The 25,586-nt window shown below is 38.6% G+C and overlaps 1 protein-coding gene across 2 annotated transcripts in view; it reads left to right on the forward strand.

The window, feature by feature from the left end:
* LOC109424065 (polyhomeotic-proximal chromatin protein-like) overlaps positions 1 to 25,586 on the forward strand; it is a 186,810-nt gene that overhangs the window by 46,553 nt on the left and 114,671 nt on the right. The window lies entirely within an intron of this gene.

The following is a 25,586-nucleotide window of genomic DNA, read 5'->3' on the forward strand; positions in this document are numbered from 1 at the left end:
GAGGTACTATAGCCATAACTGGTACACTGAGCCTACACACAGTTTCGTCTATCCGGCAATGCAACAGCAGTTGTGAGAGGATAGCAAAAAAACATCACGCATCATTCTGGGCGATGGCTTTTTTTTGTTGCCTTGATCTAGCCAACGAATGTTTGGAATGCGTACTACAGTTGGGCCGTTGGGCTTTAAATTTTTATGTTTCCTTTATGGAGACATTTATACGGTTTAATTAAGTCATTTGTTGCGGATTTCTAACGGTTGGTTGGCGATGGCTTTTGAATCGCGTACGTTACGTTGTGATGTCAGATTTTTTATTTTTTTCTTATTTTATTATAATAAAGATTTACTATCGAGATTTCCAGGCACAGGGCCTGTTCATTTCCAGGCGGAATTTGGAATTTCAAAAAGGATATTTCATTACATGGATAGTAGATTCCTTCAAACATCAAGTATTCAAACTCAAGAGCCGTTGAAAGATTTATTTTCAGTATCTTGTGTTATATCTCTAACACTGATAGATCCTCTGACATCTCATTATCTACGTTTATGAATGTTTCCTTAACTTTCTTGAGCAAAGAGTATTTTCGCGTCTGCCTCGCTATAACACGCATGGGAAAATAACCTATTTTAAAACTATGTTTTTAACTTAAATATAACACTGAGAGCAGGTGTTATTCTAGTTGGAACGTATCACCGAAAAGAAAAAAAAAACAGAATGTAAAGAACACTACGAAAGGTTGATATGTAGATAAAGTAAAGAAAGTAAACAATGCTGAGAAATCATCGTTTGAAAGTTTATTTGAAAAACGGAGAAATGATTCAAATCAAATTTGGAGCAATTGCACTGCGACAAACGACGAACTCACAGGCTCGTTACTCAAAAAAGGAACAATGAACGGAAGAGCCCTTCGAGATATTTTCCCGAGTTCAGACGAGACGGATTTGGGTGTCTCGCTGCACGACTGGGTCGTGTGTCATTTGTTTTCGATTTTCCCGCGTTGTTGTCTGGCAAATCGAACCGAGTTTAGCTCTGCTTGTCTGGTTGAACGCCGGATCAGCACTGCATTCTTCATGTGTAGTAGGAAACGGAGTTGAGTTGAATGAATGGATCAATGGATAGAATGGATAAGCATCTATCGGAGAGAGTGGATCCAGATACGCAAAAAGACCGAGAATCGAGTTCAAAAAAGAACCGAAGCCGTGGACGTCACGGTAGTTGGAAGCGAAAGAAAAAAAAAGAAGCGATCAGCTTGTATTGATTGAGAAAATAGACAACATTGCAAAAAAAAAAGAGGACAACATGTTACACTCGGTTTTCCTCTCTTCTGAGTGTACAGGCACATGGGGAGCTTGATCTCTGGAGCAACAGTGCCTACTACTAGTTTATATCTGATAGGCCCACACAGTAGCATCGAAAGTCTTCCTGTTAATCTTCTTTCAATCTAACCCAACCCTGTTAGATTTTGAATTGGGGTTGTCTCTTAGCACTGGCGTAGCCACGGGGGGAGGGGGGATTTAGGGTTTAAATCCCCCTCAGAGCCAACATTTTTTGGAACAAATTTTCAGTATAAAGCGCTTTACGACGAAAAAATTTTTCGGCTGCGCCGCTATTTTCAAACTACGAATACAATTGCTCATTACTGTTTACAAAATCTAAGTGTCAAATAAAAAAAAAGGTATCATTGATCGTTGAAAACCCCTCCCAGAGACAATTTCTGGCTACGCCACGGTCTCTTAGCAATCATCTTGAGTACTTATGTTTCAATTTGGATGTAACATTTATTTAGTTTTGGCGGTTAAATCTGACTCCAGGAGGGAAATTATTTTATTCAATGATGATGGAAAAAGTTACGGAAAGAAAATGCTCAAGCAGTCACTCGCCCACTGCAGACAGTAAATGTAACTGGAGATTGGTAGATTCCAATACAAATCTGTATAGTTCTTATAGGGTATGAGTACCCTACTTCGATTTATGCCCCCTGGTTAATCCAAATCCAAAAACAGACGATTGAACCTGCTAATGGTAACCTGGGGTCCATTTGGACCCCAGTCAACTGGCAAACATGTTTGGTATAACATATTGACCCCATTTTTGCAATACGGCACTGCATGAAATTTTATCCTTCTCTTTCGCTCTCACAGAAATTTTGAAAACAACAAGGTCAAGAAACGTTAAAACCCCATACAAATTCAAAACAATGCAGTGCCCTATATCTTCAAACTAGACCTAGACCTATTTAAGCATAAAAAAAAAACAAGTTGAATTCATGGCATACGTTGATTTTTTTTATTCCTCGTCAAAGTTGAACCGGCCGATTTTGTATACCTGGGGTCCATTTGGAGCCCACATTATATTGTCTATACCTCCTGATTCCTTAGAATATTTATATCTTCAGCAAATTTGTTCGGCAAGTCAAGCATCATTTAGCGGGGCATTGGGTTATTTGAAATTTCCCCACTAGATGGCTAATAGCGCCATTTAAGTTGACAATTGACAATTTAGTAATATATTGTCTTCAAACGGAAATTTCAGTAGATCTTGAGTTTTCAGAAGCGTGATGTCATCGAAAAAGTGGCTCAGTAAGTCAAGTGCTTACAGATAGGGAACCGTTTGATTCGAAATTCCACCACTAGGTGGTGCTAATCAGCATGTCAAATGTGTATCTTATACAGGGAATAGACAAAATGATCGGGACAAGCAAAATTTTCACTTTTCAAAAACTGTTTAACTAGCTGTAACTTTTCGAAAAGTGCATCAAATATTCTCAATTTTTTACTGTGAGTGCATCAACTTGTTGTGCATCAAATTGTGCATCAGTGGTTCAAATTTAAAAAAAGATCCGGCCATTCTCCACGAAGTTATAAAGATTCTTGAAATAGGTAAAATTATCCGATAGCCAACTGTTCTCTCTCTTCTCTCTTCTTGGCGTAACGTCCAACTGTTATATCTCCCGATTAAATGAACCGATTAAAATGAAATTTTGACCATTTATGACTTATATAATGAACTCTGGAAAACATTTGACTGAACTTGAAATTTTTAACTTGAGACAAAATTTTAGCGATTTTAATTTTTTCACGATTTTTAGTAAACTGGTCCTTTTTTAATATGCATTCTATAACTTTTTCGATTTATTGGTAGCTATGTTGTTACTTTCCTTCAAAGCACATTTATATATAAGTCAATTAGAGGGAAATTAAATGAACTATAATTTGCATCTTGAACTTTGAAACGATGTTGATATTTTGGAAAATTTGGTGTTTTATTGGAAATATAATCTAATCGTTATAATTTTCTTCCGTGTTAAAATATTAAGTTAAGTCAATGGTTTTTCATAGCTCATTATATAAGTCATAAATAGTCAAAATTTCATTTCAATCGGTTCATTGAATCCAGAGATATAACAGCTCAAAGTTGGCTATCGGATAATTTTACCTTTTTCAAGAATCTGTATTACTTCGTGGAGAATGGCCCGATCTTTTCTACTTTTGGACCACTGATACACATCTAGTTGATGAACTTACAGTAAAAATTTAAGAATATTTGATGCACTTTTCGAAAAGTTACAGCTAGTTGAACACTTTTTGCCTGTTCCGATCATTTTGTCTATCCCCTGTATATCACAGGACTGTTATCACTTAGAAAGATAGCTCCTTCGAGAAAGTTGTTGTGTAGATTAAGTTCTTAAAGATGATGGGCCCGTTGATTTGTAACGACACACATAGGTGGCGCTAGTGAGCATGTTTATTTTACATCTCATATGTCTCTGGATCCTGATTACATAGAAAGATTCTGTGTTCGACAGCAAAGTTGCTGGATCAAGGACTTACAGATTATGTATAATGTGATTCGGAATGCCACCCACAGATGGCACTACCGAGTATGCACATTTTGTATTTAATATATCTCAGAACTCTGGTTTCTTGGAGACGGAGTCTTAAGCGAAGGTGTTTGGTAATTTAAGTTTAGTTTTGATCAGCTTAGCTGTTCGGTCTATATCAGCATGTTGCGTCTGATGATGGCTGAAGCGTAGTAAGCCGAAGCGCGTTACGCAAATTATATACAAGCGACTTGGTTTTCAATTCACCGTTCGAACAAAATAAGAGTGCAAGAATTTACAGATAATAAATAGATCGTTTGATTCTGAACTCTGCCACTACACAGCAAAAAGATTCATGTGATATCACATCATTTCCGCTGCACATCAGTCGCGTCGTAAAAGGGATGTACAAATTACATCTTTTCCACGCAGCAAATGAGCCGCTGCAGCTTGAGAGTAGGTCTAGCAATCGCTAGAACCGGAACGTTAGATGAATCATATATAAATAAAATATTGGCATGGATTCGTACACGGATCCGTTGATTGTGAAGCATATCCCTTACCTCTCGGCTATTTCACCGGAATAGAAGGTGGATGATAAATATGGTACTGCTTTAAGGTTTCCGCTGGACACTTTCCAATGCCAACCACTTTCCATTGGACACTTTCCAATGCCAACCAAGGTATACATGGTGAGTGTGATAAATGTTGGAAAACGATGTAACCGAATGAAATTACAATAGAAATAATAAACTATAGAAGAAGAATGTCGCTGGCGTCACTGCCGAAACATCTCTTGCTGGCGGAGATAGGCCGGGCTATAAGTGTAAAAGCGAAAAAGTATACAGTTTGACATATAGATACCTGACATGTTTGCGAACGAGAACAAAGGGAACAGCAGCGAAATTCGTCCTCTATAGTTTATTAACTTTATTGAAATTACGGTCAAAAATGAATACATCACTAGAAATTACGCGCCTGGATATTACAAAATTATTTGCTGTGTAGGTGAAGTTAGTGAGCATGAAAATTTTAATTCATTTATACTTCTAGATTCTGATTATTTAGATAAAATATGATTCTATAAAGTAGACAAAAAATAACACCTTACAAAGGATATACCGTTCAATTCGGAACTCCTCACAAAGATGATGTAACAAAATTTATATTTCATGTATCTTTGGGTCATGGTTACATACAGAGACAATGTCTTCGGCAAACTTGTTTGGTAGGTCGAGGGCATACAAATAGGGGATCGCTCGACAGAAGCCAGAGAAGCCATAGAAGCCAACGAAGTCAGACACGATGGAGAAGCCAGAGAAGTCAGAGAAGCCAGCCAAGCCAGAGAAGAAAAAAAATCCAGATGTTCTAGAGAAGTCAGAGACACAGATGCCAGAGAAGCCAGAAAATCCAGAGAAGCCAGAACATCCAGAGAAGCCAGATAAGTCAGACAAGTCAGAGAAGCCAGCCAAGCCAGAGAAGAAAAATAAGACAAAGAAGCCAGAGAAGCAACAGAAACCACAGATGCCAGAGTAGCTAGAGCAGCTTGAGAAGCCAGAGAATCCAGAGAAGCCAGTGAAGCCAAAAAGGCCAGAGAAGCCAGATAAATCAGAGAAGTCGAAGAAGCCAGAGAAGCCAGATAAGCCAGGAAACCAGAGAAGCCGAAGATGCCAGAGAAGCCAAAGAATCTCAAGATGCCAGAGAAGTCAGAGAAGCAAGAAAAGCTGGAAAAATCAAAGAAGCCAGAGAAACTAGAGATGCCAGAGAAGCTGGAAGCTAAAGAGGACAAAGAAACCATAGAAGCCAATAATGAAGTCAGAGAAGCAAGACAAGACAGAGAAGGCCAGAGTGGTCAGAGAAGCCAGCCAAGCCAGAGAAGAAAAGGAATCCAGAGATTCCAAAGAAGCCGGAGGAGCTAGATAAGCCAGAAAAGCGAGAGTAGCCGAAGATGCCAGAGAAGCCAGAGAAACCAAAGAAACTTAAGCCAGAAAAGCCAGCCAATCCAGAGAAGAAAATTCCAGTTTTCCAGAGAAGCCAGAGAAGCCAGTGAGGCCAAAGAAGCCAGAGAAGCCAGATAAATCAGATAATTCGTAGAAGACAGAGAAGCCAGATAAGCCAGAGAAAGCAGAGAAGCCGAAGATGCCAGAGAAGCCAAAGAAACTGAAGTGGCCAAAGAAATCAGAGAATCAAGAAAAGCTAGAGAGTCAAAGAAGCCAGAGGAGCTAGAGAAGCCAGAGAAACCGTAAGCCAAAGAGGATAAAGAAGCCATAGAAGCCAATGAAGTCAGAGAAGCCAGGCAAGACAGAGAAGCCAGAGTAGTCAGAGATGGCTGTCAGAGTAGCCAGACAAGAAAAGGAATCTAGATTTCCAGACAAGTCAGAGAATCAAGAGAAGCCAAAGATGCCAGACAAGTCGGAGAAGCTAAAGAAGCCAGACAAGACCGTGAAGAAAAATAAGACAAAGAAGCCAGATAAGTCAGACAAACCCGTGAAGCCAGAGAAACCAAAGAAGCTGAAGATGCCAGAGAAGCCAAAGAAACTCTAGATGCCAAAGAAGCCAGGGAAACAAGAAAAGCTAGAGAAGTTAAATAAGCCAGAGAAGTTGGAAGCCAAAGAGGACAAAGAAGCCATAGAAGCCAATGAATTCAGAGATCTGGAAGCCAAAAAGGACAAAGAAGTCATAGAAACCAAAGAAGTCAGAAAAGCCAAACAAGAATCCAGAGAAGCCATCAAATCCAAAGAAGTTATATAAGCCAGACAAGATAGTGAAGCCAGAATAGTCAGAGAAGCCAGAGAAGCCAGCCAAGCCAGAGATGTCAGAGAAGCCAGAGAAGCTATAGAAGTCAGAGAAGTCAGAGAAGCCAGAGAAGCCAAAGATGCCGAAGAAGTCAGAGAAGCTAGAGAAGATAAAGTAGTCAGAGAAGCCAAAGAATCTTCTCTGGCTTCTCTGACTACTTTATCTTTTCTAGCTTCTCTGACTTCTTCGGCATCTTTGGTTTATTTGGCTTCTCTGGATTCGCTGGCTCTTTGGCTTCTTTGTCTTATTTCTTCTTCTCTGGCTTGGCTGGCTTCTCTGACTACTCTGGCTTCTCTATCAAAGAAGCCAGAGAAGTCAGAATTCTTATACATAGTGGGCTTCGGTGGCGTTTTCGGAGGTCCGGAGGGTTTCAAGTGCGTTATCCTCCGAAGCCTCTAGTACCTTAATTTGTATAATATACAGGTATACCAGGTACCAGTTTATTGTAGAAGGTTTCATGCTTTTGAACAATTTCACTACTTTTGAGTAACATGTTTGCGGTGTAAGTGACCATTTGAGCTGAGCATATTAAAAAATATCTTTAAAGTCGAGCTTTTAGGAACATTTCAAAAATTATTTTTACAATGATTAAGATACAATGAATTGAAGAAAATAGGGTCGATTTTGGAACTCCAGAGATTTTGAATGGAATAAAAAATTGAGGAATTACTTTAACCATCATTCACATCTTCGATTTATTTTTAAAAGTGGGCTTATCTTCAAAAGCCCTTATTAACCCTTATGTGTCCGACAAGGTACCCGGGTACCCAGCGCCCATTTAAAAAGCACGGTGTAGAAAAAAGCAAAAAAAAATGTCGGACACATAACGGTTAAACAAAGTTAAATAAGGAAAAATAATTACATTGAGATGTCAAAATAGATGATTGACGACATTCAGAACATGATCAACATATCAACATATCATTTAAATTGAAAAATGTTTCGCTCAAATACTCTGGGTTTTGCAAAGTGCTAAGCTCGACAACACGCGTAACGTAGCCAACGACTCCCGCCAGTAATATTTAAAGTTACAATGATGGAAAAATGTGATTTTCTCGTCGTTTTTTTGCATTCCATTTCAAGCTCGTCTCGCCTCGTCTTGAGATGGTTTTCGCATTTTGTATTCAGTGCAAATAAACCTTGCCTGAGGATATGGCAGCAGGGGCGAAAAAAAAAACAGAAATATACAAGCTTCGATGACGAGACGAGACGGTTCTACCGAAGGACAGAAAAGTTATTGAACTGAAGTTCACTGCGCTGCGAAATTTAAAGCGAGAGCTTGGGAAAAACAATATTGATTGGGCGGGCCGAAATATGCTAAACTGTTGCCCAAATTGATTTTTTGAGAAGCAGAACAAGATAATAATGCCAACTTGCAGTCTCCCAGCTCTGGAAGGCATCATCCATCTGTCTAAATGACACTGCATACAAATTCCCTACATTTATCCCAATTTACGACATTTCCACCATACCCCCTACTTATCGCGCTCAGAACCCTTTCGAAAGCCATTAGAAACCGAATCTAACCAGTCGGAGATGTGTTGCAGCAGCAGCGAAAAAAAAAACTCCATCAAGTGATGCAGCTTTGACTGAAACAGAAAATCGAGTAAGAACCCAGAGAAGAAAAAAAAACTCCAGCAAAACTAGTCCCGTTACAGGAATTTATCGAAACTTTTAGCAAAAGCAACAACGGGTAACGCAAAAGGGGTAAGAGAGTGCCAACTCGGTCGGTCGGTTGGTCGTGTGCCATCTGCAGCAAGCAAGCAAGCAAGCGAGATGCCTTTCGGCACGGGCTGCGCGGCGGTTGGACAAGTTTTCTTCCTGTAACCTCTGACCTGACGACTGGCTGCCTAGCTGTGGCATGTGTCGGTCGTCTCTGCATCCGGAGTTGCGTTGCGTTCTTGGTTGACTGGTTGGTGGAAGTGGTTCCTGTCCTGGTCCTGGACGAGGTCCTGTGGGCAGGGGTGAGAGTTTTTTTTCGCTATGGGCTTTCACCCCTCATGGTTGGAGGGAACTGTCGCTCTGCTGGATTGGATGTTCATCGAAATTTATCTTGCAGGCTTTTGGCACTTTTTTTCGCTGATGGTGATTTCTGGGAGAGGGTGTTTTTTTTAGTTTGGAGTTTTTTTTTAAAGAATGGACGCCAACCAATGTGAATCGAATCATCTTTGAGAGGAAACTGGACAACCGAACTCGATGGGTGGACCCTGGGCAGTTGAACATCTGCAGAGAATTACATTTAAGAGATGTAGGGGAGATTGACACAGCTGCATTGTAGCAGAGAGGTTAGACCATTAATGAAAGGTCGTTCAAAAAAAAATAGCTTGTTTGATAATAGCTGAATGCCTAATCTTGTCAAACCAGTTCAATAAGTGTGGGCAAAATTTGGAAAAATTGCCCAATATTTCGATTTTCTGTATTTTTAAATAATTTCTGGCTAACATACTAAAAAACTAGTTGCAGTTTGTTGGGCAAATCTCCTAATCTCCGAAAATGATTCTTGACTCACTCTAGGAAGTGACAAAAAAAACCTGAAGAATCTTCCAGAGATTCCTGTAGGACCTTATTCACTCATTCTTCTAGAGGTTTCTCCAGAGATTCTTCCGTGGATTCCTTCAGGGATACCTCAAGCAGTGGTTTTGGGAATTCCTCTAATTTTTTTTCCGGGATTTCTCTAAGGATTTAACCAGGAATTCTATTCCAAAAAAATATTACAAAGTACCAAAATATCACGACTCATATAACCTTACAAATGCGCAAATGGAGACAACAGAAAATTTACACAACACAACTCAAAACATAAATGTGCCCTGTTATCCAAATGGATAACACCTTCCGATCACAGGATGACGAGGTGTCTTTCATTGGTTTGGGTCCATCAATCATCCTGGAATTGTATTTTAGTTAGTAGTTCATATTTTAGTTGACATTCATTGCTGCTGCTTTCATGGTTTTTTTTTGTCTTGGAAACTCAATCCTTATCGGGCACCCTAGTTCGAGTTTTAAAATAAGAGTTCTATAACTTGAAGTCTGTGTCAGGGAAAAGCTTGTATCTCTAGTACTTAACCGCTGCACAAAATGGCCTGAAAGTTGGCAATCAAAATAGGATTGCATTTCATGATTTTTTTTTTGTGCCAGAACCCTATAAATGCACATTAAATCAGGGGAATATTTACAAGTTAAAATAATACATGTAACACAAAGAACGTACTAATATTCAATTCATAACACATTTAACAATTATTCTGTCTTATTTATCTATCAAAAATATTCATACTTGTAACAATTCCTATAGGGATTCCCAAGAAATTTCTACAAACCTTGATTTTACAGAAATTCTTCCAGATTTTTTGGGGCACCAGGGATTTTTCCAGCAATACAATGAGAGATTTTTCCAGGGTTCCTTCAGCATTACCTCTATGGACTCCTACAGAGATTTCTGTAGGCATTCTCTAGGAATTTCTCCAGGCATTTTCTGCAAGCATTCCTCCAGTGAGGTGTTTCCTCAAGCAATCGCTTCTGTATTTTTTTCCTGAAATTTTCCAGAGATTCCTCAAAGAATGACTCCATGAATTCCTCCTGGGATTCTATCAGAATGCATGGATTCTGCAGGATAGGTTATTCCTGGGATCCTCCCAGGGATTTTTTCAGCCATTCATATGGAGTCCTTAGTGGAATTCTTCAAGCTGCTCCCGCTAGGATTTTTCAAGGTTTTCCTCAAGGATTTGTCCAGAGATTTTATCCTGATATTCCTCCAGGAACTCATCATGGGAAGAACTTCTCTTTCTCTCCAGGAATTCTTCTTAAAATCTTTCCCAGGATTTTTTGTACGGACTTGTGCATAAGAACATGTTTGAAATCTTTTAGAAATTCCAACAATTCCTCCAGGTTTTTTTTTACTAAAAATTCCTGCTGGTATTCCTTCTGTGAATACTTCAAGAACTTTTTCAGGCATTCTTTGGGAAATCGCTTTAAGGATTTCTCTGGGAATGGCTCCGGTGATTCCTCCATAGATTCTTCTAGGTTTGTACATGTTGATACTGTAGAGATATCTACAGATTCTCTCATGAATTTCTCCAGGGATTCTTCCAGAGATACCCAACTAACAATCACTCATTTAACAGGCACCATTATGACGAATTAATTCAGCATAATGTTGAATAACATTTGAATTATTTTCACGTACAACCTTTGTTCGGGTTTTGTTAACACAAATTTGGAGAAGTTATAAAGCATCATGTTGTGCACCAACTTAATTTTTTGTTGTTCAAAGCGTTTTACAAATGTACAGGAAAGTTGTTATTAAGCTATGGCAAAAATGACTGAAAATAAATGAAATGCAAAAATGTTGAACTCTCACGAGTGTAATTATTTGCTCTCATGTTGAGGACACCTATTATGAAATAAGAATTACATATAAAATTACCTAAATCCGGATTAGAACTCGAGACCTGTCGATTGCCAGCCGCATGCCTTCCTATCTGCGCCATCCTAGAGATGGTGAGATGAAGCACCCAAAGCGAAACATAATCTTCCCATGACTCAATAATGATCACTCCTGAACTTGTGTTCAGCAGTGGTGAATTAGCACAGCACGTGGTAATCAACTGAACAACGCCTTATACTTCAACAGCTGTTCAGCCTAAAACACGTGTTTTCCATTCTGATTTCGCTGTCAGTATTTTTATCGCACGGTGAGAAAACTTGTATCGAATGCGGCCAAAAAGTGTTGGCCCTTATTGAAGATATTGTTTTTAGACGTACTAATTGCGATATGAATATGTTTTTATTTTTATTATTAAATATCGATCTTCAAAAATGTATGACAATACGTGGTGCGATATGGTCTTGGACAAGGTGCATTCACAGCATCTGTTCAGGTAATCTACTCATGCTCTACTCATGCATCCAAGCGTCTCGTACAATCGAACTGCTGCGGAAGATAAAAAATATAATAATCAAGGTACAAGATATCTTGTTACAGACTAATAATAATAAATAAATGCCTCATTTTTACGTTGATTACGTCTCTTAGCACTCAATGTTAAACTACATAATTCTATACTGTTTTACTTTATGTGATTCGTTTAAAATATTGGTTCTTTAATAACTTGGTTGTCTATACAGTTTTAGCCATGATTTATCCCATAATCCGTACAAAGTTCCGAGTCAAACTATGACGGACTGAAGGCGTTTATTTGACAAGTGAAAAGCGCATTGTTCAGGAGCATATGCTTATCGATACATCAGCTTAATAAGATGCAGACAAATGTTTTGTTAAACTCTTTTGTTAAGGAATCAATACTTGTCGAATAAATTTCTTGTTAAACTTTTGAAAAGTGTTTTAATTTATCATTGTTGATACTGATGAGGAAAGTCGAACATTGACTACTTTCTTAATTGAAAAATCATTTGAACAGTAACATGTAGAGCATAATTTTAGTTCAGCTATCATTACCATTATTAAGCAAGCTTGCTTGTTTGTGACTTTCAATTGTTAGTTGGATAGTTGGGATAACAGTTGGTATTTTATGAGAGCTTCTTCTGATGATTGTTTATCGCAACTACTTTTAGATGGCGCCTCTGTCGGACAAACTGCCAACTAATTGGCAAAAACTTGCGCATATGAATTAGAGCAAATGACTAAGTAGATTTCTACCTTACGAAGTGTTTCATATTACACCTTTCTGAATATCAGGACCTATTCCGGAAAACTTATGTAACATGAATATGCACTAAAAGTCTAAAGGAGTTCTCTTTTCGGTTTTCTGGTGAAATACCTAAATAATTCTCGTGATGAGATGGAATATATATGAAAGAATTCTTCGAGTAACCGCAGCAGAAACTCATTATTAAAATAAAAGTCGCTGCATTGATACCAGTTTCTGGTTAAATTACTCAAAGCACGTAAAATGTGCTTCTGGAACAATCTCTTTTTGGTAAAGCTCCTTGTGAAATTTTTTTTTTTTGTGGAATACCTATTGTTTTGGAAGAAATTCCAAATAATTGAAATTCTGGCTTACGACACAAAAGAGGCTTCTCTTTGGAATGCCAGGCATTCATATAAGTAACACTTACACAGATTAATCAGTAAAATTTCTTTATTTTGTGCATCCATACATATGCGAAAAAAAAACATTAAAATGATTGATGATCCGTTCCAGAGTTAAGCCCAAAAATATCCTCGCTGTGACGATTGTCATTTGTTTCCCGATGGTCAAGGATCTCTGTGCTGCATACTGCTACGCTGCTGACCCTACCAATACGAAGATCTGCCATTCGAGAATCTTTGCCATTACGACGGACGACAGCAACAACCGTATGTAGGGTAGGTAGATCGCATGATAATGGTTGGACGACAAAAAGGTCGTACATCAAACTTTTACGACGACGCCATGGCTTGAGGTTATCCATTTTCGCACTCATTCGCAACGTGCTTCCAAGCAAAAGGGCGTGTGTGTGATTTACTTGAAAGATATGTTGAAGAGAAAGCGAGGAAATGTATTGGGAAACGATGTTTAATGGTTCGGGGGAGACGTCCACAGCGGCGTACTCTAGAGGGTGAAAGAATTCATACTCTCCGTTTTGCGATAAAAGCAAGGGGACCGGATTCCCCCCGAAAAATGACGATCAATCGTGTCTTTTTCCGCTCTTCACTTCTGCTGTGTTATTACGAGCAGAGCTTCTCGTTTAATTTTACGATTTCATCATAGCCTATAATCACTATCCAATGCTGTAGTGCAGTGTTTTCCAAACGACCTAGTGGATGAATGGCATGAATGGGGGAAGTTGCCGGAGAATTTCCAAGCTCATATAACCTGTGCTGAAAATGTCATTTCGACATATTTAGATTCGATCACCTACAGCTCATTTTAAAACATGAACCTAAAAATATGGTATGTATATGAAAAACTTATACGGCTAGAGCAGTTCTACAAGAAAGTCACGGAAAACCGTACTCATTTTCGGTGGTATGTTAGGTCATTATATTCATGATGAATATCAATTGACTTTTTTGTAAGGTAGTCGATGACATTTACCTTAAATATTGGAGTTAGAGCGGTTTTTTTCCGTGACTTTCTTGTAGAACTAGTCTAGCCGCACAAGTTTTCCATATACCATATTTTCAGGCTCTGCTTCTGAAATGAGCTGTAGGTGAATGAATCTAGATATGTTGAAATGACATTTTTAGCACTGCCTATAACATTGTGCCTGTGAATAATCATTTTGAAACAAATTCCTTTTTTTAAAACCAATACCTATTTTATTTTATTTAAAAACCTTACAATACACTGGAAAAGATTCTTCGTACTCAAGAAACGTGTTTGTTAAAAAAATTGCATGTTACAATTTGTAAATTATGCATGTTGTTTTTAGTACACCACTGCAGGAGTTAAGTAAAAGCAGCCCTAAACGACGCAGCCGGCAATACCGTCAGGTACGTGTAACGGTTCCGACGGAACGAGTGGCTCGATGAGGAATGCCGAGCGGTTTCTAAAAACAAAAACACAGAGCGGGCTGTAATGCTGCAGCATGGAACACGGTAGAATGGCAGAAACACCAGAGGAAAAAATCACTGCCACGAAGCGGAGAGCGAAAAAATGAACTGTTGTTCCGTGAGGTGATTAAATGGTGGAAGCAGCACTTCTATGAGCACTTGAATGGCGTGCAGAGCGTAGGCAGAGAGATCAAGGTATTAAAGGAAAGACTACATCAATGCAGTAGAGGGCAAACATGATCCAACTTCCAGGTCGAAAGATGATAAGAATGCAATTCATCAGCTCAAATCCAACAAAGCAGTTGATTGGGATGGTATTGCAGCTGCACTCATCATAGACACAGATAGACACAGAAAAGTTGGTCACCTGGCTGCACCGGTTGATGTCAGTAAAATTATGAAGATTTTCCACGGAAGCAAACGTTTTATAAATTGTCCCATTTTGGGAAAGTTTAGGAACCCCTGCCGCTATGCACCGTCCATAGAATGCAATCATCGGCTCTTCTCAGACCTCTTTCATGGGATGGTGTGGTCGGTGGTAGGTGAAGTAGTTTCATCATACTACTGCTATCGCCCGTCATCGCTCGTTTCATCGTTCTTTTTGTTGTTGTTGGTTTCGTCGCGTCATCAACGCCATGCTCTTTTTTGTACGCCTTCGGAGATCACTTCAGACTGCGACTGGGTCTTGAGCTGTCGTCGACGGTCGCAGCCCTTTCCACCTCTTCGGTCAACCGGAGCTCCGAGCCTGCGCACGCCGTCATCTCTCGTCCCTTTCGGGGTTGGCTTATTATTGAATCGTTTAAATTGTTCTCCTCCGACTTGATGTGTATCGGGGGGAACCGAAGAAGACGACCTGTATTAATAACACCACTCTTACAGAAGACCAAACGCGCACAAAAAGGAGTGCACTCAGAAGCTTGGAAACTGGTTTTGGATTGGTCCGGCTATCATCAAGTGCGTCTTCGAGGTCTGCCGGACTGCCTGCATTCAACACGCGTATATGTGAAGGTTAAGCAAGCGCTCTTGGGAGGCGGCAAGCTGCCCTCAAACGAAAAAGATCCCAAAAACTACGACGAAAGAAGGTGAAACAATCAAAAAGCCGAGGGCCTCCAGGATGACGACTGCACTTCACACACCTTTCTTGGACGAAAGAGGAACCACCACACCACGAGGAGGATGTTGGGCAGCGAAGGGGGGTGAATTGCATCCGACATCCTTCCTTTCCTACCTCCCGGCGTGACGCGATCTTTTGTTTGTCGGATAACCCTGGAACAGGAATAGTAACGAAGGAGGAAACTGTAAAATGGAGCCCGCTTCGCATTTCTGTCCGCAATCGGCGGAACACGTTAAATCCGGGTCCATTGTGTGAAGCTCGAAATGCTTCGTGTTGACTGCGATTAATATTTAACCCCTTGCCAATTTGTTCATTAGCGAGGGGCCAATTGCCGAAAATTTCAGAATGGCGGCCTTATCAGGTTACAATACCCCTCAGGGTTTAAGCTTGGAACATAGCTTTTTTGTTTTTATTTTTCATTTGTAACCAAGTTTTTCGAATTGAACTGACATTTGCACAGGAAGCAGCTGCTAAGGATGCATTTCCCAGACAACTAGAGCTTGTATAAAAAAGCATACATTTTATCACATTATCACTAACACACCTCACAATCGCATAATGAATACAACAATCCTTTGAGCGCGCTTGTAGATCTTAAGGTTTTTACTTACGGGACTTCTTGGATGACTTAGATCATCTTTAGAAACTTGTTCCCTGCAGAATAATGCTTCATGGACCTGTAGGATGTTGCACCGTATAGATTACGCAAGTGGACCTTCAGGCCTTTACTCGCGGAAGTTCTTAGATGACCTAGAACACATTGGGAAAGTACTTCTTTAAAGAACCATGCGCCATGGACATGTAGGATGTTCCACCGCATCAGTAATGTTACAAACAATTTCAAGCCTCTCATCTCAGAAGTTTTTAGAGGTTCTAGAACAACTCTGAAAACTCTTTCTCTACAGAACTATGCTTCAAGGACTTGTAGGATATTGCGCAGTATCAGTAATGTAACAAAAATCCATTGATAACGCTTGTAGATCTTAAGGCTCCTACTCGTGAAAGTTCTTGGATTACCAAGAACATCTTCGGAAACTAGTTCTCTACAGAACTATCAGGACTGTGAATCCGATTATGGAACTTCGTATCATTTAACATGTAACTGTCCAGTTTTTGCGCAATTGCGTTTACGAGTACTCGGGAAACACTTATTAAGTGAAACTGACTTCAGAAACCTGAATCTTCAGGACGTTCTGTTGTTCATGACCCGCTGTGGTAAAGAGCTATAGGCTCTCTTTACGCTTTATGCGTTATAGCAGTGCCCTTTTCAGGGCGCTGTTTGAACCCATTGTGGTACGCTTATGCGTTATTACAGTGTCCTTTTCAGGACGCTATGTGAACCCATTGTGGTACGCTTTTGCGAGTATGACGATCCTATTCCCTTACCTGTCCTTTCCCATGTCCTATCCTTTTTCCTTCCCTTCTCCGTCAGGTAAATGATGAATAGGCTCGTGTTCATGGCGATGGCACAAATTTCCCGAATGGAGGAGAACGTGCCTCTAGAGCCGACCTACTGATACCTGATACCTGATACTATCAGCCATGGATGTAACACCGCATCGGTAACGTAACAGCAATCCGTTGACTACACTTGTAGATTTACATACCTATAATCGCGGAAGTTCTTGGATGTCCTAGAACTTCTCTGAAAAGTCTTTCTCTTCAGAATTATGCTCCAAGGGCCTGTAGAATGTTGCGTCGTATCAGTAATATAACAACAATCCGTTGTTTACGCTTGTAGACTTTAAGCCCTTTACTCGGTGAAGCTCATGGATGACCTAGAACGCCTTTGTTTTTACGGAACTATTCTGCATGGACCTGTAGGGCACTGTATCAGTAATGTAACAACAATCCACTGATTACGTTTGTAGATCTTAGCGAACGTTCTTGGACAACCTAAGTTCTTGGATAGCCCAAAACATCTTTAAGTTAGTTAACAAAAGTAGAACCTGACAGAACAGAAACTCTGAGCATTCCGAATTTTCTCGGGGTATTCTGTTAAAAAATCTGCCCCTTACGAAATGCCTACAGAGTTTCCTTCAAAAATTTCTCTAAGGATCTTTTTGAAAACCATCCATGGATTCCCGCAGAGACTTTTTTCAAAGAAAATCTTCCAGGAATTCCTTCATAAATTCCTTTAAAAATGTTCTAGGAGTTCTTTTGGAAAATCAATCAGGGATTCCTTAAAAAAAAAATGCTAGAGAATCTTCCAGAAATTTCTCGATGGATTCGTTAGGAACTGGCTGCTGTTTTGATAAATCATTCCATGATTCATTCATTTGGAAAGTCTCCTAACTTTCAGGAAGCTTTTCAGGAATTTCTTCAAACATTAATCTAAGAATTACTTCAGCAGTTACCCAAAGGATTCATGAGAAACCCTTACTTGAAATATTTATGAATTTCAATCAGGGATTCTTTCAACAATTTCATCAGAAATTTCTCCAGGGATTCATTTAAAGTTGTCAGTGAGTCAATCAGAAATTTGCTCCACAAATTTCTTTAGAAATGTCTTCAGGGATTTTTTTAGATATTTCCTCATGGTTTCCTATAGACATGAGTCTTAAAATTTCTGTTTCTCATAGTTTTTTTTCTAAGTTTCTCAAAGTAAGTAAAAAAGAAAATCGTGTTAAATACTGTTGCTTTGATTTCCACTAAGAATTCTTAGTGGAATTCAAAGGAACAGTACTTAACACGATTTTTTTCGTTAAAGATATTCCCCTAACAAGCCCAGGTTAATAAACATCATTCTCAAAGTATTTTTTTAAGAAATTCTGTCTGAATGTTTTTTTCGTCCAGTAACAAAATATTCCTTATATATTTTTAGAAATTCATCCGAAGTTGGCTTCACAAATCTTTCCAGAAATTCCACAAGAAAATAATCCTGGGATTCCTGGAGAAATTCCTCCAGGAATTCTTTCTGAAAAATTTCCAGGCATTCCCTTTGGAATCCCTGAAGGGATTCTTCGAGAACTTTTTTTGAGATAGTCTTCCATGTATTTCTTTTGAATTTGCTATGGATGTCCCAGGGATTTCTTTCAGCAAAGCTTCCGTGGATTCCCTCAGAAATTTCTGTGATTTTTTTTTCAATTGTACATGTATTTCTTAAGAAATGTCTTCCTCAATTTCTTCAGAAACTCCTCCAGAATTTAATTCTAAAAATAAACCAGAATTAAGAAATTCCTCTGGAGATCCCTCCATATATTTAACCGAGGATTATCCTGGAAAACCTTTCATGGATTTCTTTGGCAGTTCTTTCATGGATTCTTTTGTAAGTTTCTCCGGGTAATCTTTTTAAAAACCTTTCATAGATTTCAGCAGAAATTCCTTCATACATTCCCAAATAAATTCCTCTAAAAATTCCTTTAAGAATTTGTCAAAGTATGTTTTAAATTTTTTTTGCGGAATTTTTTCAGAGCTTCGACAAGTAATACATTTAGAAATATTCTATAATTTTTTTCTTAGAAATTCGCCCAAAGTTGGCTTCACAAATCTTTCCAGGACTTTCGCAAAAAAAATCCTGGGATGCCTGGAGAAATTCCTCTAGGTATTCTTTCTGAAAAATATCTAGGCATTCTTTTTGGAATTCTTGAAGGGATTCTTGCAGAACTTTTCTCAGATAATCTTCCATGTATTCTTGTTGAAATCGCTATGGATGCTTCTAGAAAATCTCCCAGAAATTTCTGTCAGCAAACCTTCCGTGAATTCTATCAGAAAATTCTCTTCGAGTTTGAAAAAAAAAATCTTACATGGATTTCATAAGAAATTTATCTTTTAATGTATTCAGAAATCCCTACAGAACTTCCTTCTAAATATAAACCATAATTACTTTTAAAAATTCCAGTAGAGATCCCAGATATTAAATTAAGGATTACTCTGGAAAACTTTTTCCTGGAATTCCTTAATAAATTTCTCAAGGAATTTCTCAAAAGATTCATCCTAAAACTGGTCCACGAGTCCTTAGAATTTTCTTCCTTAATATCTCCTGGAATTCTATTGGAATTTCGTTCAAGGATTGATACGTATGCTCATTCTTGTATCCCTTCGTGTATTTTTGGAAACATTTTTGAATAAATTCCTCCAGAAATATTGTCAGACTTTCTGCCAGGAGTTTTTCTTTGGAATTCTTCGATTTTTTTTTATAAATTCCTACAGAGTTTTCTTTAGAAGTTCACCCAAACGTTTCTTCAAAAGACGCAATACCAGGGTTTTTTTTTCATTAAAATTTGGAAACTTTCTCAGAAATGCCTTCAAGTGTTTCCTTCAGAATTTTTGAAATTTTGACACAAACTTTTCAGAAATTATTGCTTTAAATTCTCCAGAGGCTCCTTCCGTTTGAAAATTCTCATGATTTTTTTCTGGAAATTACTCCAGTTCCTTCAGGTATTTGAGCACGCACTGCTTTGAATGTTTTGAGACCTTTTTCTAGGGATTTTCTTAAAGATTTTGAATTATCGATTGCTGCAGAAAAATAACCCAAAATCTATTCGTTAGCATTTTTCACGAAATTGTTCGTGTTTGGTTTTCTACGAATTCAAAAATTCCTCTACGGATTTTCCAGGAACTTCTCCAGAAATTTCTGAAGCATTTTTTTGGTGGAATTACATGCAGAGTTTCTTCATACGCCTGTAAAGATTCTTTTTCAGAGAAGGTAGAAGGTGTCTTAAGGTGTTTCTTCTGGTATTCTCCTCTCTATTACCCTAGGTATTCATATAGGAATCAATCAAAAGCTAACGTCAGAAATAGTTTCAGGAATTTGTGTCCACCATCCTCTTAGGAGGTATCTCCAAGAGTTTTTTTTTATCGGCATTCGTTTAACAATCCCCTAGGGATTCCTTAAAGATTTTTCAGTATTTTTTTGTGATTTCTGGAAGAAATTCTGAAAAATCCCAGGAGGAATATCTGAACAAATTCTTCAGAGGACTCTAATAACATTTTAGGAGATGTTTCTGATGGAACATCAAGAGCAATTTCTAAAAAAAATTACAGAATTTTTTGCATAAATTACTGATGGGATTTCTCAAAGAATTCTTGAAGATGCTCCGGGAAGAATTTGCGAGGCAATCTCCGTAGGATTTGTAAGGAAAAGCTAAGAATTTTTTTTTTGAAGAAATCCCTAAAATGCAGAAAAAATTATCCTCTCAAAAAAAAAAAAAAATAGAGGGAATGCCAGCAGAAACATCTGAAAGATACCCAGAGGATTTTTTTTACGAAATCTTCGGTAGAATTCCTGTAGAAATCTTAAGGAAGTACTTTTGATAAAATCTCTGAAAGATACCCGAAGAAATACTATGGAAAATTTTTAAGCAATTGTAAATTGTTTTTTTAAAGAACTTCCTGGAGGAAAACCTAAAGAAACTTTTCGGAAAAATGAGAGATTTATAGGATAATTCCTGAAGAAATCCTTAAATTAAATCCTTGGAGAATTTCCTAAAAGTATTCCTGGAAAAATCATCGAATGAAACCTGGAGAAACGTATAAATAAGCAATCGAAAGATCCCTAAAAATAACTCTTGAGATAGGGTGACGATGGGTATTATCGGCAGGTTTGTTCTCTTCGTCATAGGGGGTTTTTGTGGGCCAAATTGCCTGAAATTTGGGCATATAACTCAGCTTAGTTGGGAAGGATTTGAGGGCAACTCTGAGACCTACAGGTTAAAAAAAAAAAACCATGGCGAAGAGAACAAAACTGCCGAGAATACGTAAGTTTCCCCATTTCAAATTCAAATTTTTTTTATAAAAATCTGTGGAAGAACTATGCAAGTTATCGTTGGAAGAAAATCTTAGAGATAAATTCCTGAGGTCTTGAAAGGATCTTCGTATGCACTCCTGTTAAAATTTCTGCCTGAATCACAGAAAGTAGTAATAAAAGAATCTCTGAAGGAATAGCTGCTCGATTTCTTCTGGATAAATCTCTGAAGTAATGTCTAGACATTTGAATGGAATCCTTACAGCAACTCTTGCACAAATTTCTAATGGACTGAAGGAATAATTGAACAAATTTCTGAAGAAATACCTAAAAAAAAACATTATGAAGAAACCGCTGTAAGAATTTATAAAAGAATAGTGGAAAGAATTTCTAAAGAAATCCTTGTTGAAAATTCTGTACGAATTCCTGGAGAAATTAGAGATTATTTTTTTAAACGAATCTCTAAAAGAATTTCTCAGGTGGAATTTCTGAAAGAATTTCTATGTGGCTTCGTGGCCGTGTGGCCTAGCATTAAGTTGCATCGTGCTGGGGAGCGGGGGTTTGATTCCCGCCACAGCTGTCAGGAAATGTTTTCGGCTGTGCCACTGGACGTTGCATGCTAGTCCATTGACTAGTGTCGTGCTTCTTTCAAAGACCGAATAGCTCACTGGAAGCATCAAACGTGTCCTTTTTTTAAAGTAATTCATGGTGGAGTTTTAGAAGGATCCCATAGGAATCAAACTAAAAGAATTCTTGGAGAAATTTTAGGAGAAATCTTGCAGGGAATATCTGAAGCCCTGGAGAAATTTGTCAAAGAATCCCTGGAAAGAAATATGGAAAAATAAATCGCCGAAGGATTTTCTAAAACAAACCTCGATAAATTTGAAGATCGTGTTTCTGGAGTAATTTGTATTCCTTTACAAATTACTCCAGAAACACGATCTTCAAATTTATCGAGGTTGGATCAATTTTGAAAAAAAAAAACATTAACAGAAGATTTACTTAGACTATGAATCATTGGATAAATTTAGGAAGTAATCTCATAAGGGGCTTTTGAAGAAAAAGTTTCTAAAAAAATCCCTTCAATAACTATGTACAAGCTTTGTTACAATTTCTGAAGCAGTCTGTGAAAGATTTTCTAAAAAAAATCTTGAGAAATTTCTAGAAGAACGTTTGATTGCTTTTCAGAATCGCTGAAAGCATTTCTGATGGAATCCATGGAGGAATTCTCGTGCAGGTTCTTGAAAAAAAGGTATGGAGGCTTGTTTAAGGAAATCCACGAAAATTTTCCTAGAGAAATTTTAGAAAAAATATCTGGAGGATCCTTTTATAAAAAAAAACATTTTGAAAATTCCGAAGCAAGAAGTTCTTGAGCGATCCATGAAAGATATACTTGCGAGAAAAAACATCCGTTGAAAACTTTTCAAAAGGAATTCATGTAGGAATTTCTAATGTAATTCGTATGATAATATCGAAAAAACTTTCGAGAAAATTGTAAAGGGAACTATTTTTTGTTCTAAAGGAATGGAAGTATTCCTGAAGATTTCTCACACACCAAAGGCAATCATGGCAGAATTTCTTGAAAATTTCTTGGAAAATTTCCTGAAGAAATTGCTGTAGAAATTTCAGTAGTCATACCTGCAGGGTTTATTGATTGATTGATTGATTTGTCTTTATTAAAGAGACTTTCAGCCCTTGGAGGGTTTATTGTTGAATTTCGTATGGAATTGACAGAAGGTATCTAGTTATGTTTGTATTATACTAGCAAAAATTTCATGATTATTAGAATAGTACTTTTAAGAGTACTTACAATCAAACAATATGGGGTGCTCACTAGCTAACAATGAAATAAATACCCGAGCAGGAGAAAATAGATGAAGAATAACTAACTCAGGTACGGAAAACCGAATACCTACAACCTGAATGAGGTATTAAGTAGCCCTGCATAAGAGGTAAAATACCTAAAATAATAACTGGTGTGTATTCTGTGCATAACACGTTAATAATGACATCAGGTATGGCAATACCTTAATAATAATCGACGATTTTTCCATACAAATAGTGATTTTTCCATAACTGAATAATACCTCAAGCAGTTCTCAATACCAAACCAATAACTCGTTGAGGTATTTTATAAATACCTACACAATACCAAAATTAGTTATTTTCAATGCCAGGCTAACCGACCAATACCTCATCTTGGTATGATACCTGACTTTAATATGCTGCAGTTATGTGTCAGTTATTTGTTCCTGCTCGGGTAGCATTAAACGCGCTCACCAATCCATCCATTATTCTGCCGTTCAGCCTATTGAGCACAGATTTGAACCCGCTTCTCTACACTGAAAGACGGCTTGCGGTTAAAATTACTATTCTGAGGGTCAATTTAAATACAAAACGCCACTAAATTTGGGCAGACTGAGTTTCGTTTCAATTCAACAGATTATTAATGTTTTCAATTTTACCATGGACCGATTTTCAATTAAAAAAAGTTTCTGTTGGCAACCGGATTCGAACCATGCATCTCGAGATCCCCAGTCTCGCACGCTACCACTCAGCTATCAAACCGGTTGATGTGGGAGAGAGCAAAACGCATTCAAGAAGCGTTGGTCGGTCGATGATCACGTTTTGGCATGGTATTGGGTTTCTCATCAATGTTTAGACTACTGTGATTATTTGAGAATCCACCGAATCATCATTTCCCAGCGACATTTCACACTAATCAAATTTATTTTGTTTACACATTGTGCACCCGACGCTCCTGTCATGATCTCAACCGAACTTGTGTATGCCAGCCGCTGCGAAGTCGTGTGCGAAATTTGACTGTGATGATAATGAATTTCTGCCGAGTCTAAATGGGTGTAAATGTCGCAATAAATTTGAAAACATTTTTATGTTGGTCATTACCGTAAGCCGTCTTTCAGTGTATGCATGTTTTTGTACTGAATCTTAAGGTCGGACGAGACGGTAGTTGAATCGTCAACCATTGCTCTGTTGTCAATAGGATGCAAATATCATATTCTACCAGGGGGCGCGACACTAGTTTTCTCAAACCAAAATATAAAAATAAAGTCGAAAAAAGACATATAAAACCGGTAAAACCCGCAAAACTTTAGTTTTCGTTCTTTTCCTTTTTTTTCTTTTTTTTTTGGGATATTTCGGCTTGGTAAAACTAGTCACACCCCTTGTATTCTACTCAAAATTTTGGACCTCGAAATTTGATCGTTTATTTGCTGACTTGCGGTGCACAATCGAGCAAAGTTTCACTTCCCTTAATGCTATCACTTTCGAAAATGTAAGATTCATACCAATTTCTTATTTAACGCAGTACTCGACTTACCACATTCCTCTCATCTCTTGGTAATTAAATTCTCGCCTATACTCTCCGGAGTCCGAAGTCGTAAACATGAATGAATGGCTCCATAATTAACGTATTTATTCGCCTTCCATTCCACCCACTCTTCTACTCGATTACAACCTTGATATTCCGATGATGGCTCTGCTCCTACTCCGAACAGGGAACAATCCTCCTGGTAATCTGAGAGCAAGGATGCATCTCATCACAGCACCATCCTCCTCCACACCGCCCTAATTCCTGTATGTTTCTTCGCAAACAACTCTCGAGAACAGGGACTAACCCTAATGTAGCGTCGTCGTCATCGTCCTCGGGAGGAAATTGAAAACTTATCCTTTCTAAAACATTCCCCACGATGTTTATTCTTTCTTGGTCGCGCATAAGCGACACACCCACACGCTCGCAAGTGTGTTGTGACTGTAAATTTTTGAGATATCCTTCCGTTTGAGGTTTTCGTTTTCACATCATGGGTCGGTATGGACTATCAACCGTGGGGAACCATTTTCCGGATTGACAGTGCGTGGCAATGGCAGCGCAGCATCCCCTTGCCCTTGCCTATCAACAGAAGAGAGGATAGAGATGCTTTCCCTCCCCGATACCGATCGATGGTGAGGATAATGTTCCTATTAGGTGACTAGGGGGAATCTGCTTAAAATGCCCCGTTTGGGAAGAAAAGTTCGAAAAATGAAAAACTAGTTATCTGGTTATTATGATGAACTCTTCAATATATACATTTACCTCAAGTTATAAGACCTATTTTTTGAGAGAGTGCATTCTACCCAGTCATCTCCTACCCATCGCATCGAGGCGCAGGTACTCCGCCGTCATATGTTCCTGCCCTGCCTGAAGTGTACGCACCAAGGTCCCGTTAGGGCGAATAAGCATTAAACGAACTTTTGGGGTGGAACGCAACGCAATAATGCACATGTGCTGTGTTGTTCCCTTTAATACCGAGCGTTCCTCGCCCGACGCGACGTTCCCTTTCGTCCCCGAGGCGCACAGATTTGGGGTGGATGCGGCGAAGGATGGGGTGAACCGGAGACGGTAACGACAAGGACCGAGTGCAGTTGTGTTTGTATACGTTTTTGTCGTCCTGCTTCTCGGTTTGAGCGCCTGGTAGAAAGCCCATAAATCTTGACAGATCCATAAATCCTGAGTTTTACTCTCCTCTTTCAAGGTTGGTGGAAGAATTCTGGGCCTTTGGAGGGGGTGGCAACGATGTGTCCCTTGATAACAGCTTCTTGCCTGGTAGGAGATATCGAGACAAGCTCGTCCCTTGGCAAACTTTGGGCCAATTAGTGAAGTGTGTCGTTTGG

The sequence above is a fragment of the Aedes albopictus genome, chromosome 3 (genome assembly GCF_035046485.1).
Source record: "Aedes albopictus strain Foshan chromosome 3, AalbF5, whole genome shotgun sequence".
Taxonomy (NCBI): Eukaryota; Metazoa; Arthropoda; class Insecta; order Diptera; family Culicidae; genus Aedes; species Aedes albopictus.